The sequence below is a fragment of the Trichomycterus rosablanca genome, chromosome 14, assembly GCF_030014385.1.
Source record: "Trichomycterus rosablanca isolate fTriRos1 chromosome 14, fTriRos1.hap1, whole genome shotgun sequence".
NCBI lineage: Eukaryota > Metazoa > Chordata > Actinopteri > Siluriformes > Trichomycteridae > Trichomycterus > Trichomycterus rosablanca.
The window spans coordinates 20,106,817-20,124,507 of record NC_086001.1 but is presented as its reverse complement, the minus strand read 5'-3'; the positions used below and the strand labels follow the sequence as shown (position 1 = coordinate 20,124,507).

At 37.4% G+C, this 17,691-nt stretch overlaps 1 pseudogene; it reads right to left on the bottom strand.

The window, feature by feature from the left end:
• The window catches only part of LOC134326172 (zinc finger protein 585A-like), a 64,306-nt pseudogene that overhangs the window by 32,471 nt on the left and 14,144 nt on the right, over positions 1 to 17,691 (bottom strand).

The following is a 17,691-nucleotide window of genomic DNA, read 5'->3' as shown; positions in this document are numbered from 1 at the left end:
ACAGCAAAGTATTTGGGTGATAACAGAACTTTTAGGAGCTGCTAACTGAGCTACTAAACTAACTGTTTACGTCACAAAGAAATTAATGTGTACTGTGCACTAGATAGTGTGCAAGATAATAGATTTATGTTCCCTACATAGTGCAATAGATTGTATATTTAATCATAGATTTATGTGCGCTCTTGGCCACTCGTTTTAGATTTCGGGAGATTTTATCTGACTTGCGGGATTCAGGAAGCCGCTATGTATATGCTGGAGACTCCCGGAACTTTTTCTGTACTTTATTTTACAAAAAGCCAGAGTGTACAATGAGAGGGGGAATTATGTTTCTTATTATATAATTGTTTCCCAGACTTCATTAGTTTATTACATTAATAAAATTACTTTTTATTCACCTACAAACCGTAGTGGGTTTTCACTGCACATGATGAACTAATAAACACAAAATCATTTATTAGTCATTCATCTCATAAATCATGATACACTGCTCTTCCCTACATGAAAGTAAGTACAAAGTATCGGTATCGGATCGATATCGGCGATACTGGCCCTGTATTTACTTGCTGTCGGATCGATACCAAATTTAGCAGTATCGCACACCACTAATACAGATGTGCTAATGGAGATGTTTTACTGCTAAGCTGCTGTTCAACTCCAGTCCAGTTGGTGGCGCTGGTGCGTCTTAAGTTGTTCTGCCAACCGCCATTAAACATCATAAGAAGAACAAGAAGCTGCTGTGTTTGTACTGTAGAGCCTCATCTGTAAGTAAAATATGTATTTAATTATAACCCTTATATTTAATTATAACCACATTCTAATTAATAATAAAACTAGAGTTCATAATAAAACATCACTGTGAGGATTTGAGGAGCTTTAAGTCCAGTTTTATTTAAACACACAAACTATTAGCTGCTCCGCTAACTGTTAGCACCACACATGATTCAGTACTGATGAACCGATTCATTTGAACCGATCCAGCAAAATGAATTAATTGAGCGGAACTGATTGAGTCGGGCCAGACAAATAACAAATCCATTATACAGAACTGGTCCTTCTCTGTAAGAAAAAGTTGATTTTAGCCTGGCCCAAGTTCATTTTATACCCAAAATCTAACTGCCAACATGGCACACTCAGCAATGGTGCACATGAAAATTGCAACATGCTACATCTAGTGTAATTTAAGATTGTATTTTAAAGACGTTTAAAAACTATACTGAAGGCATTATTCATGCATAGACAGACAAACAATAAGTCCGTCACGATAAGGTTTTTCCCTGTACAAAAATCTTGTTTTACACTGACCTGCCAATTGTGATTCCATTCATGAAAAATTTATTCCTCAAACTCAATTTCCATTGGTATTTTCAAAGCCTATTTCAGCATCTGGCCAGATCTAGCCCTCTTCTCTCAGGAAGGACAACTAATTTCATACCTCCAAATCAGATATCTTGTGCAGAGGAATATATTTTTTTTAATTCTCTTTGTAGGTTGAAACAAATGTGAAATATTTAATACATTGTTTATGTATCCTCTTTAATCATCTTGTTTTAGACAAACCGCTGTACCTCAACATGTTCTTACCTAGCATTGGGAAATTGTCTGGTAGTTATGGCTATTCTTTTTGATCGTTTTCTTCCCGTATACAACAATAAAACTAGCAAATGACTACCATTATTTCTTACAGATACCCCTTTTCCACCAAAAAAAACATGGTTCTAGAACCGGTTCTGTTCAGGTTTCTCTGAACCTTGGTGTTCTGTAGAGAACGGACGTGCGTTTCCTCCAGTTTTTGAGAACCAAGCCTCCGTCATCAGCGGTGGGCGTTACTTACTAAGATTTTAGAGCAGTAATAACATGGCGGAATGTGTGGATTATGTGCGAGCATTTGTTCTGCTGTTACAGATGTTGGTTTTTATGTAAAAAGATCTAACAGTCAGTGATAATAAGACGTGACGTGTTTGTGTCAGTTGTTGTTTTCTTTAGTTCACTGATGCCTTTTGCTCTTCGCTTTCACCGCGACTCTCGGCACAAATAGCGGATTTGCTCAGCGCTCGACTCGAGCGATAAAACATCATTAAAGTTTCACGACACGAACAAACATCTGTGTGAAATAACCATCAAATCTACTCTAAAATAACACTACTCTATGTGTTTAACTGGATTTACATGTGTGGTGTTTATGCAGCTCGGGGAATTGAAAAAGCTTCACGCTTTATTATTAACGTTAAGCGTGTTTCGTTCTGTCCGGGTCACTTTTACCACATCATATCACACAATTCACCTTTTTTAATGCGCTTTGAAAATATCAGCGGCAAAGTGGCTAAACATTTAATCAGGTGAAGTTTAAAAGATAAAAATGCAGCGATAAGCTCCATACGAGACTCCAGCGGATAGCATTGTTGCTAACGTGCTAGCCTGTACAACATGACACGCCCACTGACTGACGTCACGGTTCGGGCTGAAAAACCAAGTATTCTGTGGAGCCAGATTGGCCCGCTAGTTCACTGTCTGGAACCTCTTTTTTCCGGTGGAAACACGCGGTACCGGTTCAAAATCAAGTTCGGGAACCGGAACAGGCTCCGTGCCGGGTCGGTGGAAAAGGGGTAAGAGAGGGACCAGTTCTGTATAATGAATTTGATATTTGTCTGGCTCGACTTGAATTGTGCCACCAGTATGCTTCTGAAATTGCCCCTTTGAATCAATTTTCATGTGCACCATTGCTGAGTGTGCCATGTTGGCAGTTAGATTTTAGGTATAAAATGAACTTGGGCCAGGCTAAAATCAACTTTTTCTTACAGAGAGGGACCAGTTCTGTATAATAGATTTGTTATTTGTCTGGCCCGACTTGAATTATGCCACCAGTATGCTTCTGAAATTGCCCCTTTGAATGAATTTTCATGTGCACCATTGCTGAGTGTGCCATGTTGGCAGTTAGATTTTAGGTATAAAATGAACTTGGGCCAGGCTAAAATCAACTTTTTCTTACAGAGAGGGACCAGTTCTGTATAATAGATTTGTTATTTGTCTGGCCCGACTTGAATTATGCCACCAGTATGCTTCTGAAATTGCCCCTTTGAATGAATTTTCATGTGCACCATTGCTGAGTGTGCCATGTTGGCAGTTAGATTTTAGGTATAAAATGAACTTGGGCCAGGCTAAAATCAACTTTTTCTTACAGAGAGGGACCAGTTCTGTATAATGGATTTGTTATTTGTCTGGCCCGACTTGAATTATGCCACCAGTATGCTTCTGAAATTGCCCCTTTGAATGAATTTTCATGTGCACCATTGCTGAGTGTGCCATGTTGGCAGTTAGATTTTAGGTATAAAATGAACTTGGGCCAGGCTAAAATCAACTTTTTCTTACAGAGAGGGACCAGTTCTGTATAATAGATTTGTTATTTGTCTGGCCCGACTTGAATTATGCCACCAGTATGCTTCTGAAATTGCCCCTTTGAATGAATTTTCATGTGCACCATTGCTGAGTGTGCCATGTTGGCAGTTAGATTTTAGGTATAAAATGAACTTGGGCCAGGCTAAAATCAACTTTTTCTTACAGAGAGGGACCAGTTCTGTATAATGGATTTGTTATTTGTCTGGCCCGACTTGAATTATGCCACCAGTATGCTTCTGAAATTGCCCCTTTGAATGAATTTTCATGTGCACCATTGCTGAGTGTGCCATGTTGGCAGTTAGATTTTAGGTATAAAATGAACTTGGGCCAGGCTAAAATCAACTTTTTCTTACAGAGAGGGACCAGTTCTGTATAATAGATTTGTTATTTGTCTGGCCCGACTTGAATTATGCCACCAGTATGCTTCTGAAATTGCCCCTTTGAATGAATTTTCATGTGCACCATTGCTGAGTGTGCCATGTTGGCAGTTAGATTTTAGGTATAAAATGAACTTGGGCCAGGCTAAAATCAACTTTTTCTTACAGAGAGGGACCAGTTCTGTATAATAGATTTGTTATTTGTCTGGCCCGACTTGAATTATGCCACCAGTATGCTTCTGAAATTGCCCCTTTGAATGAATTTTCATGTGCACCATTGCTGAGTGTGCCATGTTGGCAGTTAGATTTTAGGTATAAAATGAACTTGGGCCAGGCTAAAATCAACTTTTTCTTACAGAGAGGGACCAGTTCTGTATAATGGATTTGTTATTTGTCTGGCCCGACTTGAATTATGCCACCAGTATGCTTCTGAAATTGCCCCTTTGAATGAATTTTCATGTGCACCATTGCTGAGTGTGCCATGTTGGCAGTTAGATTTTAGGTATAAAATGAACTTGGGCCAGGCTAAAATCAACTTTTTCTTACAGAGAGGGACCAGTTCTGTATAATAGATTTGTTATTTGTCTGGCCCGACTTGAATTATGCCACCAGTATGCTTCTGAAATTGCCCCTTTGAATGAATTTTCATGTGCACCATTGCTGAGTGTGCCATGTTGGCAGTTAGATTTTAGGTATAAAATGAACTTGGGCCAGGCTAAAATCAACTTTTTCTTACAGAGAGGGACCAGTTCTGTATAATGGATTTGTTATTTGTCTGGCCCGACTTGAATTATGCCACCAGTATGCTTCTGAAATTGCCCCTTTGAATGAATTTTCATGTGCACCATTGCTGAGTGTGCCATGTTGGCAGTTAGATTTTAGGTATAAAATGAACTTGGGCCAGGCTAAAATCAACTTTTTCTTACAGAGAGGGACCAGTTCTGTATAATAGATTTGTTATTTGTCTGGCCCGACTTGAATTATGCCACCAGTATGCTTCTGAAATTGCCCCTTTGAATGAATTTTCATGTGCACCATTGCTGAGTGTGCCATGTTGGCAGTTAGATTTTAGGTATAAAATGAACTTGGGCCAGGCTAAAATCAACTTTTTCTTACAGAGAGGGACCAGTTCTGTATAATAGATTTGTTATTTGTCTGGCCCGACTTGAATTATGCCACCAGTATGCTTCTGAAATTGCCCCTTTGAATGAATTTTCATGTGCACCATTGCTGAGTGTGCCATGTTGGCAGTTAGATTTTAGGTATAAAATGAACTTGGGCCAGGCTAAAATCAACTTTTTCTTACAGAGAGGGACCAGTTCTGTATAATGGATTTGTTATTTGTCTGGCCCGACTTGAATTATGCCACCAGTATGCTTCTGAAATTGCCCCTTTGAATGAATTTTCATGTGCACCATTGCTGAGTGTGCCATGTTGGCAGTTAGATTTTAGGTATAAAATGAACTTGGGCCAGGCTAAAATCAACTTTTTCTTACAGAGAGGGACCAGTTCTGTATAATGGATTTGTTATTTGTCTGGCCCGACTTGAATTATGCCACCAGTATGCTTCTGAAATTGCCCCTTTGAATGAATTTTCATGTGCACCATTGCTGAGTGTGCCATGTTGGCAGTTAGATTTTAGGTATAAAATGAACTTGGGCCAGGCTAAAATCAACTTTTTCTTACAGAGAGGGACCAGTTCTGTATAATAGATTTGTTATTTGTCTGGCCCGACTTGAATTATGCCACCAGTATGCTTCTGAAATTGCCCCTTTGAATGAATTTTCATGTGCACCATTGCTGAGTGTGCCATGTTGGCAGTTAGATTTTAGGTATAAAATGAACTTGGGCCAGGCTAAAATCAACTTTTTCTTACAGAGAGGGACCAGTTCTGTATAATAGATTTGTTATTTGTCTGGCCCGACTTGAATTATGCCACCAGTATGCTTCTGAATAAAAATAGGTTTTCCTTACAGTGGAAATGCAGCCTGAAAGAATGAATTGAAAAAATATTTTACAAAGTAAATATATAAATTATATTTGAATCACATTTTTACATTGACAATATCACGATGAGAATCAGCCAAAAAAATTATGTTCACGTCTTCATTTAGTTGATTTATGTCGGTAAAATATAAAGTGTGCAGCAAATATCCATGGCGAACGCTCCCTTTATGAATAAGGAACCAACTTCAGCCGCTAAATAAGAAGCTGCGAATAAGTAACCAAACGAATCGGAAGCCGCGAATAACTAACTAACTTCAGCCTAGTTGATAAACTAGATGTAAAGAAAATCAGACTTAATCATTTCACTTTGGGCCACAAAACCACTTCCACCAAACTCAAAGGGTTGTTTCCCAGACAGGGATTAAGGCTTATAGTCCAGGACTACATTTAGCTTTAAATAGAGAATCTCCATTCAAAATGCTGTGTAGTCTAGGACTAGGCTTAATCCCTGTCTGTGAAACCAACCCAAAAAGTTCTATTAGAAGTCTTTTCTGTCTGATGCTGCTCAGTCCCACAATAGTTTCAACATTTTCACTCTGTTTACAGCCTCACAGCATTAAAAATAAACAGTTAAAACAGTCTGAAAGAATTTTCCTGGATTTCTCTTTAATAGGGAATAAAGTACATTTGTCTATCTGTCTGTCTGTCTGTCAGATCTTTTAATAATGCAGTCAGCAGAAGAGGGACACGTCACCCCCATAGATCTACAAAATGAAGGATTCCAAGAGAAACTAATAAAAAAGGAGGAGGAAGAAGATGGAAGTTACTTCTGTAAGTAAATGTGGAGCAATTTGCCATGTTAGTACAGTACAGTGTGGTTAGTATAATAGAAATAATAAGAGAATGTGGATAGTGGGATTAGAACCTGTACTGTACCATACTGTCCTGTGGAGAAGTGCTGATACACTCCAGTCTGGATTAAATGTAAGTAGTATTTATTTGTGGTAACTAAACCCACAACCTTCAGTTTCCTCCAGTTGTTGAGTTTCTTCTTCACATATTGAGGAATTTCAGGTGAAGGATCTTTAATCCCTGTGGAACACGTCACCTCTGAGGAACACCTCACCCCAGAGGACCAACAGTGTGGAGGTTTCCAGATGAAGCCTGTGAAGAAGGAAGAACCTGAAGATAAAGATGAACTCAGTAAGATATTTTTTATCTTGAGTAAAATAAGATTTGGATTGAATAGAATCAGAGGAACCTGGGATGAAGCATCATACAGTGAAAGCTTGTATTGTGCTCATGCAGATCAGTGTGAGCAGGAAATGATGAATGCAGGATGAATCACGTTACAGGACTTTAGCATCAGATCTCAGTTTAACAATTACTAACAGTATTTATTATTTATAATGTTATAAATTTATTTATTATTTATAATGTTATACATGTATTTTTATTATTTATAATGTTATAAATGTATTTATTATTTATAATGTTATTAATGTATTTGATTATTTATAATGTTATAAATGTATTTATTATTTATAATGTTATAAATGTATTTATTATTTATAATGTTATAAATGTATTTGATTATTTATAATGTTATAAATGTATTTGATTATTTATAATGTTATAAATGTATTTGATGATTTATAATGTTATAAATGTATTTGATTATTTATAATGTTATACAGTGTATCACAAAAGTGAGTACACCCCTCACATTTCTGCAGATATTTAAGTATATCTTTTCATGGGACAACACTGACAAAATGACACTTTGACACAATGAAAAGTAGTCTGTGTGCAGCTTATATAACAGTGTAAATTTATTCTTCCCTCAAAATAACTCAATATACAGCCATTAATGTCTAAACCACCGACAATAAAAGTGAGTACACCCCTTAGTGAAAGTTCCTGAAGTGTCAATATTTTGTGTGGCCACCATTATTTCCCAGAACTGCCTTAACTCTCCTGGGCATGGAGTTTACCAGAGCTTCACAGGTTGCCACTGGAATGCTTTTCCACTCCTCCATGACGACATCACGGAGCTGGCGGATATTCGAGACTTTGCGCTCCTCCACCTTCGGCTTGAGGATGCCCCAAAGATGTTCTATTGGGTTTAGGTCTGGAGACATGCTTGGCCCGTCCATCACCTTTACCCTCAGCCTCTTCAATAAAGCAGTGCACACCTGAGACCTAGTAACACTAACGAGTCACATGACATTTTGGAGGGAAAATGACAAGCAGTGCTCAATTTGGACATTTAGGGGTGTAGTCTCTTAGGGGTGTACTCACTTTTGTTGCCGGTGGTTTAGACATTAATGGCTGTATATTGAGTTATTTTGAGGTAAAAATAAATTTACACTGTTATATAAGCTGCACACAGACTACTTTTCATTGTGTCAAAGTGTCATTTTGTCAGTGTTGTCCCATGAAAAGATATACTTAAATATCTGCAGAAATGTGAGGGGTGTACTCACTTTTGTGATACACTGTAAATGTATTTATTATTTATAATGTTATAATTGTATTTGATTATTTATAATGTTATAAATGTATTTGATTATTTATAATGGTATAAATGTATTTGATTATTTATAATGTTATAAATGTATTTGATTATTTATAATGTTATAAATGTGTTTGATTATTTATAATGTTATAAATGTATTTGGTTATTTTCTGCTTCAGAACTGAACAAGGATTTCTGCTGCTCCTCGTGTCCACGTTCCTCTACAACCCAAAATCAGCTCCACAATCACATCAAGAGCTGCAACCATGATAAATATGAGACTCTGGTGAAGATTAAGACTGAACATGAGGATCTGACGCCCACCAGAAGCTCCAGTAATCAGCAAACGTCCTCTGGTACTGTCAGCATTAACACCTCTCTCAGTCCCACACAGGAAGAAGGAAACTTCTGCTCACAGTGTGGGAAGAGCTTCAGGTGCCTGAGTGCTCTTAAAATACACCAGCGCATTCACACTGGAGAGAAACCGTATCAGTGCTCACTGTGTGGGAAGAGCTTCAGTACCCAGGGTGCTCTCAAAGTACACCATCGCATTCACACAGTAGTGAAACCATATCAGTGCTCACAGTGTGGGAAGAGCTTCAGTACCCAGGGTGCTCTCAAAATACACCAGCGCATTCACACAGGAGAGAAACCGTATCAGTGCACACAGTGTGGGAAGAGCTTCAGGTTCCCGAGTGATCTGAAAAGACACCAGCACATTCACACTGGAGAGAAACCGTATCAGTGCTCACAGTGTGGAAAGAGTTTTAATAGACAGAGTGAGCTCAAAATACACCAGCGCATTCAGAGTGGAGAGAAACCGTATCAGTGCTTACAGTGTGGGAGGAGTTTTAATGGACAGAGTCATCTAAAAAGACACCAGCGCGTTCACACTGGAGAGAAACCGTATCAGTGCTCACAGTGTAGGAAGAGTTTTATTACACATAGTAATCTCAAAACACACCAGCGCGTTCACACTGGAGAGAAACCGTATCAGTGCTCACAGTGTGGGAAGGGTTTTAATCAACATTGTAATCTCAAAATACACCAGTGCATTCACACTGGACAGAAACCGTATCAGTGCTCACATTGTGGCAAGAGCTTTAATCAACAGAGTGCTCTCAAAACACACCAACGCATTCACACTGGAGAGAAACATTAGCTGCATCCAGAATCGCATACTAACAGAGTCTGTACTACATTGGAGGAAGTATGCGGCGCTTTCAGTACAGAAGTGTGCAGTATGCACACAACACTAGGGGTGGGCGATATGGCCTTTAAAAAATATCACGATATCTTTGAGATAACGATATTCACTCGCGATACATAAGAACACTTTTGTTTTGCAGACACTCAGGAAATTTAAGCTACAAATGTTATTAAATGTCCATTAAATTAAGCATCACTTCCAGTAGGGCTGGGTGATATGGCAAAAAAACTCATATGCTTTAGAGAAGTAGTGATATACGATATGATATAATGTAAACTTAAAGTAGACTGCATTTCAAATTATTATGCTAATTGGATTAAAGTGTCAAAAAGATTACATTTTTTGTTTCTTAATTTAACTCATGGATGGTATTGTGTCTCATGGCTCTTTGGATCTTTGTTTTAATGGGCAGAGTGGTCTGAAAAGACACCAGCGCATTCACACTGGAGAGAAACCATACCAGTGGTCACAGTGTGGAAAGAGTTTTAATTAGGGCTGCATCAATACCATTTTTTTCCCAACCGAGTACAAGTACATGTATTCTTGTACTTGCCGATACGATACCTATTTAGAATGATGCAATCTGGAGCATTATGGAATAGTGTAGTTTTTAGTGTAAAATAGTGCAGTGGAAAAGTTTATTTTTCCCTTTGAGTACACGCACTGAACAGAAACCAACGGTCTCACAAATACCGTTTTTTAAAAACAAAAACACACGTGAGAAGTGACGAGAAGTTTAATGATACCACGTCCAAAAATGCACGTCAACAAGTAGCGAGTGATCAAAGTGTTTGTGCGCTGATGTGATGAAATCAAGGAAGAAAAATAAATGAATCTGAGTGGATTTGGCAACACGAATAGCATGGATTGTTCTGTAGTGAGTTAGAGGTTAATAAATATTTTTGCAATGTTGGTGATTTGTTGTTATGTTTTGTAGAGAACGATCAGGTCAGAAATACTGTAAAATGTGTGTGTGTGCTGGTGTATTCTGATATAAATTATATTACGCCCGTCCCACCTGTTTACACTCCTCTCCTGCGTTTCCCCTCACACCGTATCCTGCGTTCTCATTGGCTGTTCGACATGTCACTCATTCCCAGCCGAGCGCTCGGCGAGCCGGTCGGATCGAGTTGCTGAATAGTTCACACTTGGTGATCGAGAGCCGAGTTTTAGGCACACGGTATCGGATGTTTAGTATCGGAGCCTCGTTTGAGAGTACGAGTTCAAGTTAATAAGCGCGGTTAACTCATGCATCTCTAGTTTTAATATAAAGAGTAATCTCAAATTACACCATCGCATTCACACTGGAGAGAAACCATATCAGTGCTCACAGTTACCCCTTTTCCAGCAAAAGCACCATGGTTCTTGAACCGGTTCTGTTCTGTTTGCTTTCACCGCGACTCTTGGTGCAAATAACCAATTTGATCAGTACTGCTATAAAACATCACTAAAGTTCCACAACAAGAACATCCATCTGTGTCAAATAACCATCAAATCCAGCCTAAAGGCTCCACATGTATCTGTGTTTAGCTGGATTTACTTCACGTGTGGTGTTTATGCAGCTCGAGGTTCTCGGGAGAGTCAAAAAAGCTTCACGTAAAAAATAAAGTGTAAAGTGGCTGAATGTACTAAAATACGACATAGAAACACGATTACTCGTTATAAGTGCGCTGTACTGCCCAAATTCATCGCTTAGTGTTTTACTATAATAAGCCACGTTATGGTTTATTTTTCACGTTAAGCGTTGTTCGTTCTGTCCGGGTCACTTTTACCGCGTGGTATCACACACTTCATCTTTTTAAAGGCGCTTTGAAAATATCAGCAACAAAATCCAATCAGGTGAATTTTAAAAGATAAAAATGCAGCATTAAGCTCCATACGAGACACCAGCAGACGCCATTGTTGCTGTCGCTATGCTGTACAACATGACACACCCACATGTGACGTCACGGTTCGGGCTGAAAAACCAAGTATTCTGTGGGGCCAGATTGAAAAAAAATTGAACCGGTTCCAAATCAAGTTCAGGAACCGGAACGGACCGGAACCGGTGGAAAAGGGGTAACAGTTTTAATCAACAGAGTGCTTTCATAATTCACCAGCGCATTCACACTGGAGATAAACCGTTTCAGTGCTCACTGTGTGGGAAGAGTTTTAATACAATGAGCGAGCTTAAAATACACCAGCACATTCACAGTGGGGAGAAACTGTATCAGTGTTTACAGTGTGGAAAGAGTTTTAATCAACAGAGTCAAAACACACAAGCGCATTTACACTGGAGAGAAACCATATGGGTGCTCACAGTGTGGAAAGAGTTTTAATATACAGTGGGGCCAAAAAGTATTTAGTCAGCCACTGATTGTGCAAGTTCTCCTACTTAGAAAGATGAGAGAGGTCTGTAATTTTGAGAGACAAAATGAGAAAAAAAATCCAGGAAATCACATTGTAGGATTTTTAAAGAATTTATTTGTAAATTATGGTGGAAAATAAGTATTTGGTCAATAACAAAAGTTCAACTCAATACTTTGTAACATAACCTTTGTTGGCAATGACAGAGGTCAAACGTTTCCTGTAAGTCTTCACCAGGTTTGCACACACTGTAGCTGCTATTTTGGCCCATTCCTCCATGCAGATCTCCTCTAGAGCAGTGATGTTTTGGTTTCATCTGACCACATGATATTCTCCCAATCCTCTTCTGGATCATCCATATGCTCTCTGGCAAACTTCAGACGGGACTGGACATGTACTGGCTTAAGCAGGGGGACACGCCTGGCACTGCAGGATTTGAGTCCCTCTCGGCGTAGTGTGTTACTGATGGTAGCCTTTGTTACTTTGGTCCCAGCTCTCTGCAGGTCATTCATCAGGTCCCTCCGTGTAGTTCTGGGATTTTTGCTCACCGTTCTCATGATCATTTTGACCCCACGGGATGAGATCTTGACCCCAAGGGAGATTATCAATGATCTTGTATGTCTTCCATTTTCTTACAATTGCTCCCACAGTTGATTTATTCACACCAACCTGCTTGCCTATTGTAGATTCACTCTTCCCAGCCTGGTGCAGGTCTACAATTTTCTTCCTGGTGTCCTTCGACAGCTCTTTGGTCTTGGCCATAGTTAAGTTTGGAGTCTGACTGTTTGAGGCTGTGGACAGGTGTCTTTTATACAGATAATGAGGTCAAACAGGTGCCATTAATACAGGTAATGAGTGGAGGACAGAAGTGTCTTAAAGAAGAAGTTACAGGTGTGTGAGAGCCAGAAATCTTGCTTGTTTGTGGGTGACCAAATACTTATTTTCCACCATAATTTACAAATAAATTCTTTAAAAATCCTACAATGTGATTTCCTGGATGTTTTTTTTTCATTGTGTCTCTCATAGTTGAAGTGTACCTATGATGAAAATTACAGACCTCTCTCATCTTTCTAAGTAGGAGAACTTGCACAATCAGTGGCTGACTAAATACTTTTTGGCCCCACTGTACTTAAGCAGTTGCTACAGTCTGGGCAAATGGCCACCTATCCAGTCTAGAATTAGTATTGTTATGGTCATTTATGTGTCATTTATGTATTTTGCTTGTTATTGCTTGTTTGCTAATAAAATATCTACATATTGAACCTTAATCCTCGGTCTCATTATTGATTCCTGAAAGCTTCTGTCCTGTTTTTAGATAAATAAAAACACGTCCCAGTCAGTGTACTGAAGAGCAGAGAAGGCTACCGCTAGCCCGGTCTTTACCCGTTTTAGTTCTGGTTTGTAGCAACTGGTGAGCGGTCTGTGTGCTGTAATCAACATAACAGAGGTGTGGTCTGAGTACCACAAAGTCCACATAGGAGTGAGTAAACTGACATAGTTCAGCTCACGTATGGCACTAAGGTAAAAGATATTTGGTATAATAAGAACATCAAGGTTGTGTTGGTTTATTGGTAGCCCTGATTGCTAAGTGAAGTTCTGTGTTCAGCTGTATTGAGGATATCGACATTTTCCTCAGGCATGTTGTTACATTTGAACAAAAAGCATCCATTTTTTGCTAAGCTAACAATAACTACACTTAGCATTGTTATTGTACTGGAATTCTGGGTTCAGCTATTAGTGATATCATAATATATCAATTATTACACTTAGCATTGATTGATAACTGGAATTATGTGTTCGGCTCTATTGAGGATATCAACATTTACCCCAGTTCTGTTGGTACATTTGTTAAAAAAAAGTCTCCATATTGATAATATATCGCTAATTACACTTTGAACATTAATAGTTTGTTGATATTCTGTATTCAGATGTATTGGGAACATTAACATTTCACTCAGGTATGTTGGTACATTTAAACAAAAAGTCTCCATATTGCTACAATACAGAGGTGGAAAGAGTACTAAAATATTGTACTCAAGTAAAAGTACTATTACTTTAATTAATTTTACCTAAGTACAAGTAAAATTACAAGTCTAAAAATCTACTCAAGTAAAAAGTAACTCGTTTAAAATGTACTCAGAGTAAACGTTACTTATTACTTTTTTACTCCTGTGGAATGCAGACAGAACAAGTGGATATAAATCTCACAATAGTTGTTTTTAATTAAGATATAATAGAAGAAAACATGTTGATTCAACATTTAAAACATTTAGAAATGTGTAATGTGTAATTTTAGTACAGACCATCCCATAATACTTTTTCAAACTGTATAACCACTGAAGTTGGCATTAATTGTGGATTCTATAGACCAGACTTCTTTTCATCACCAACAAACACCAAACAACATCATACTGCAGATCTCCTAACTCAACACAAGTCAAGGTAGTAGTTTAAAAGTGACAGTAAGTCTGTGTCTGTTTCTGTTACTTATTCTGAATTTTGTTTGTTTGTAAACTGTGAATTAGTTCTTATTGTTGGGCGAGTATCTTCATTTAACATCTACAGAAACCAAAAGAACGTTCTTCCACTTTGGACAGCCGGTCTCTGGTGACTTATCAGGTGGATATTTGTGCTTGTAGGACTGGCTTGTTTTTCTTTTCTACAATGTAAGTTCAGACCTTCAGGTTCATGTTATTTGAGATCTCTACATAGATTTCTTCCTCATGTACAGAAAGACGCAGTTCAGTTTGAGAAGCTCACAGCGGGAGAGCGAGTGAGTCTGCGTGTTCAAATGAATCAAATGAGTCGATTCTTCAATCCGGTTCTTTAAGTTGAACGACAGGAATAGACTCAAAAGAGTCAATTCACTAAGTTGATAGTACTCAGCAATGAGCAGTTGGAAGCTGAAGGAGTCGATTCTTTTTGATGAAGTCCAACATTTGATATGTTATACAAAACACTTAAAAGAGTCGGATCATTATTGTTAGCTGTCATTTACAAATACAGAGAGAAACCATCTCATCTAATACAAAATAGAATAATGTATAACAGTTTAATGATGCACCATACATACAGTGAAGCTAAACACAAAACCTCTAAACTTGTAAAAAGCTTCACTTAAATAATAATAAAATGTCAAAAATACATAAAATCAACTAAATATTATCTACATAACACATACAGCAAAAACATGTGAATGTGAACCCTGATAGCACATATACGTCTCAGAGACGTCTGCACTGTAAAAAATGTGGTGTTGAAATTACTTAAAAAATTTAAGGCAATAGTTTGCATGGATCTTTTTGAGTTGAATTAACTTTCTGTTTTATTAAGTAAATGGAACCTATCTAAGCCACTTAAAATATACTTAAATAAATTATCACAGTATAACTAAAATCAGTACGTTGAGTCAACTTAAATATTTTTAAGTTGAATCTACTCAGGTTTTGTAATAAACACAACTAAATAAAGTCAAAATGAAGGACTACAAATTCAAGTTGTACCAACTCATTTTTTTAAGTTCCACCAACATAGAAAGATCCATGCAAACTATTGCCTTAATTTTTTTTGCTTTTGTATTACTGAAAATATAAGCACACTTAACTACCACTCAAATAAATCAATTTCCAGTCATCAAATACAATATCTGCATTTATTAAAAGTGCAAACAATTAACAAGCAGCAAAAGGGCTTGCATATACAGTACAATCAAATAGTAATTTTGTCCAACTTTAAATAGTGATTTGAGTGAACTAACAACCTAACTTAGCAAAGCAAGTTGCACAACTGCTTTGGGCTGCTGAAGTTGAGAAAACTTAAAAAGGTGAGGCAGCCGATTGCCTTACATTTTCAAGTCAGCTTAACCTTTAGATTTTTAAGGCTGACTAAACATTTTACTTTTAGTTTACTAAACTGTGTTGTTTTTTAACTATAAAAAAGCAGTTACTAAATTTTTTTTACAGGCAAAAGTTTTTTACATATCTGAACTGGCAGTTGGTAGCTCAGTGGTTAAGGTACTGGTCTAGTTCTGGTTCAAGCGCCACCACCACTAAGTTGCCACTGTTGGGGCCCTGAGCAAGGCCCTTAAACCTCAATTGCTTGTATTGTATTCAGCCACAATTACATTTACATTTACATTTTCAGCATTTAGCAGACGCCTTTATCCAAAGCGACTTACATTACAAGTTACAGTATACAGTCTGAGCAACTGAGGGTTAAGGGCCTTGCTCAAGGGCCCAACAGCAGCAACCTAGCAGTGGTGGGGCTTGAACCAGCAACCTAGCAGTGGTGGGGCTTGAACCAGCAACCTTTGGATTACTAGTCCTGTGCCTTAACCACTAGGCTACGGCTTACAATTGTAAGTCTATCTGAGTAAAAACATCTGCAAAATGATGTTATGCTCTTAACAAGTAGCTATGAAAGAAATTTAAGACAATTTAAGAAAATTTTATTAAAACGTTTATTTGACTTTAACAACAGACATTTATTTTAAGCCATAAACCTGTGCCACTCCAGCAAAAGTATAATTAGCATCAATAAACAAACTAGTTTTCTAGTATAGTAAGCAAAGTCAGGATACAAACACGGCAATGGCCAGGAGCGCCCTTGGTAATGACACAATCTGTAATGTTTCAGTAGTACTTCTGGACTGGGATTGCATTGCATATTAATCTGCAATAAAAAACACAAACAATTTTAAAATAATATATTTACATTTAAACAATATGATGATTTAGCTCTCGTTTAATAATCAATTAAGACAAGCACAGTAAATCAGCTAAAGTTCAAGTATGTAAGCAAAATTCCAATAAATTGACAATAAGCATATTAATGTTTAAAAGTTTGCAACATAATTAAGTGTAACAGACTGTTTTGTAATGTGCTGTACCACAGACAAGTTTAGCTTATTAAGCTAACACAGTTAGCCCCAGGCCATTCAAACCTATGGGCATCATAACCCGCTAGCATGTCAGCTAACAGCTCTCTCTGTGTACCGAAAATGGTTAAATTGTCACCGACAAGCCCAAATTTGCAAATAGATTACACTTGTGAACCTTTATATAAATTAACAATTTGAAAAGAACTCGCACTCGTCTGCCATACAATATTTGAAATCTTTGGTTGAGAAAATACGTGAAACTAAAATCCTAGTAATTCCACTCATTATTCAGTCAGTTTATTGTTTATGCATTTGTTAAGTTTTAAACATAACTTGTATTATGTTGAATAGCTGAATACCTACCTCAGGGCAGGTCAGGGCAAAATCCAAAACTTCAGCGTCGTCCTCGTCCGTTACAACTCAACTCGGAGAAGTGCGCATGCGCAGTCACAGAACGTAGAGCTTCTGATGCTCTTCTCTTCTTTGTTCAGACAACTCAGATATTTTAGTTGGCTCAACTCAAAATTGGTATGATGTTGTACTAAAGCAAAAATAATGCGTTGAAAAAGTTTACAATTTTGAGTTTGTCTAAAATAATGTCTTTTTAGGTTGCCCAAACTCAAACATTTGAACAAATGTAACAAACTTAGTTTTTTTTGTTGAACTGACTTATATTGTTTAATTTACTAATGTGCTGAATCATTTTTTAGAGTGCACTGTAAAATTATTTCGTTGGATTTACTTAAAAAAATTACTTCATGTGGTAACAAGCAATTGAATTAGTTTTGTTCAACCTAAATAGTTTAGATTATATAATTAAAAAGATTAATTTGATTGAACTTAAAATATTAAGTTGTATGGAAGCTAAATTATACATCAATTAGACCAATTTTTTTTATTAATAGTAATTTTTTTTTTTGCGTTTATGCAACTTAACCATGTTAGATTATTGTAAACTGAAGATCTTAAATTTGACCTACCCAATATTTTAATTTTTTTAAATAACAAAGATGGTATAGAT